Genomic DNA, 2500 nt, shown 5'->3' with positions numbered 1-2500 from the left:
GGGACAAATTGAACAATTGGGTGTTAGAATGAAATACACAAATCATAGGGATCGATCGATTGGAATAATCACATTCATCGATTAACAAGAGAAAATATCGACCGTCAGATTGTGATCACCGAATGATAATTATGATGTTTTAAATAATCTTTCGTTTATTAAAATTTAAAACCAGTTGAACATTTGATCAACAGCGATTAACAATGATTATTGATCGATGGCCACAATATTTATAAACATGTATTTATTATATATTTATTATATAAAATATGAATATATAATGTTATTTGCAAATTATTGTATGATTCACTTCATAGATATAATCATCGAATATAGCATTTCAATATTTAAAATTTGATCAATGGAGCGTGATTACGCATATTTTTTTCGCCGAGTATTTTAGAAGAATTAAAATCGACCGAATTAATGGAAATTATACTACTGGAAAACTGATTCGACGATGTCGTGTCTGTCCACTGTTTTCTTCTTCCACTTAAAAAACAGAACACAACGTTTTCAATGGGAGGAAGGCCAACGAAATTCAAACAATTCGAGTAGGATACCAAAATGGACGACGAGGGGACCAAGGAATATAAAATACGTTTGAAACGTTTGAAATAAATCAGGCATCTAAAACGACACAAAAACAGCAAGCAAAACGCAAACGGGAGGAGAACGAGACGATGGATCAAAGAGAAAAAAAAATTCGTCTGGGTATCAAAGAGAGTAATAGGTTGACTGACTCTTGGGAAGATGTACGTATGTATGCGTATACGTGATGAGGGGAGAAGGGGGAGGGAAGGGGGGAATAAAACGTAGGAACACACACTGAACACGGGCACATTGCCAAAAAATGTCGAGCAAATAGGGTTAATATACACCTAACACTCACAGGCAGACCTACGGTCAATCCAACCAACTTTCTCGTCTGTAGAGCAGCCATGTGGATAGCGCGTCGTGTCGAATACCTCAGATATCATTTCCCTATTGTCCCCCGGTCCTTTTGTTCGAGGTTGATTCGAAATTTTTCTTTCACTTTTCGTTTCATTATTATCCTTTAGCTCTTTTTTCTCCTTTTCACCATTTTTTCTCTCTCTCTTCTTTTTCGGAAGAAATTTTTCCCATTCACTAATAAAGTCGAAGAGGATCCTTCATTCCTAATCATCATCGCGTCTATTGAGTTCTTATGACTTATTAGTATAATATAAGTACGTGTATCATCATATTCTTGGCGTACCATGCGCAGTCAGACCTCTGTTATCACTTATACATGCACACGCCTCTCTCTCTTTTCCTCTCTCTCCCTCTCTTTTTTGCTCATTGCGTCGAAGTTTGTGCAAAACTCGTTTCCGCAACGAAACATTTAATGAACATATCGATCCATACGATTGATGTACATGCACACCTCGTATCGTGTAATTTCGAGGGTTATGCAATTGGAACGAAGAGACGTGGCGATGATTAAGGATGAAGAATATTAATATCGTCGGGATAATTAGTTGAAATTTCTTCGTGTGAAAGTATTTCTTTCAAGATTCCTTTCAAGATTCCCGGTATTCGACACGACTCTGTGACTATATAATAAAAAAAATGAAACGCATATTAGTACCTAACAGTTGAACGCATCTCTCCACAACAAGACCCGATAGAAATAAAAATATACATGTCACACCCAAAAAAAATTTTTCACAAGGATCACTGAGCTGATCGATGTTCAACACGGATATTTAAAATTCTATTTTGGATGTATGTTCATTCGAATTCATATTACGATTCTTCAAGTGAATAGTCGTGAGATTACGCTTCACGCGATCCATGTGACACTTTGCATTGTACATATGTATATTGGACTACTAGGACTAATGGAGGCTAGCCGGATCAAGAGCTTTGTTTCACGTAGTATTGAAACAGAAGCAGAAGTCAACGTCCAAAGGTTGATCTTTGATTCGTAGAAATTCTCACGGTTTGCCTCTCCACGCTTTCTACCACATTAGTTCGAATCACAGTGACAATCCTCGATGATTTATATAATTTAAAATTCGTACTATGTAAACATTGGTCGCATGTCAAGAAATCTGTCACGATGCAATACACAGACACAGAAACGAACAGAACGAAATTTTCTATCCTCTATAATATAATATATTTCATTAGTCATGTCACACTTCTATGCCATCGTGCAACAACATCGATTTCTAAGGAACGAACGATCTCTAAAAAAATAAAAAAAAAAGAAAATAGAAAGAGAGATAGAGAAAAAACAGAGAACAATAAACTGAAACTAAAAAGAAACTAAAAAGATAAATCAAAGAAAATAAATCAATCGATCACGATACAGCCACGCTGCGTAAGAAAGCTCTTGATCGGCATCGCTTTCTTTCAAGAAATATATCTAATAAATTTCCAAATATACGTGTGTACCATTTGTATGTATGTCCGTATGTATCATTATCAGACGTGGTGTATAGTGTATCAAACGTATCATTGGATACTCAATATT

At 35.7% G+C, this 2500-nt stretch overlaps 1 protein-coding gene across 3 annotated transcripts in view; it reads right to left on the bottom strand.

Annotated features, from left to right (window-relative positions):
• The window catches only part of LOC102678073 (potassium/sodium hyperpolarization-activated cyclic nucleotide-gated channel 3), a 191080-nt gene that overhangs the window by 20462 nt on the left and 168118 nt on the right, over nt 1-2500 (bottom strand). The window lies entirely within an intron of this gene.

Source organism: Apis dorsata, unplaced genomic scaffold (assembly GCF_000469605.1).
Source record: "Apis dorsata unplaced genomic scaffold, Apis dorsata 1.3 scaffold_291, whole genome shotgun sequence".
Taxonomy (NCBI): Eukaryota; Metazoa; Arthropoda; class Insecta; order Hymenoptera; family Apidae; genus Apis; species Apis dorsata.
Note: the sequence above shows the minus strand (reverse complement) of the source record. Positions and strands in the feature narration are given on the sequence as shown.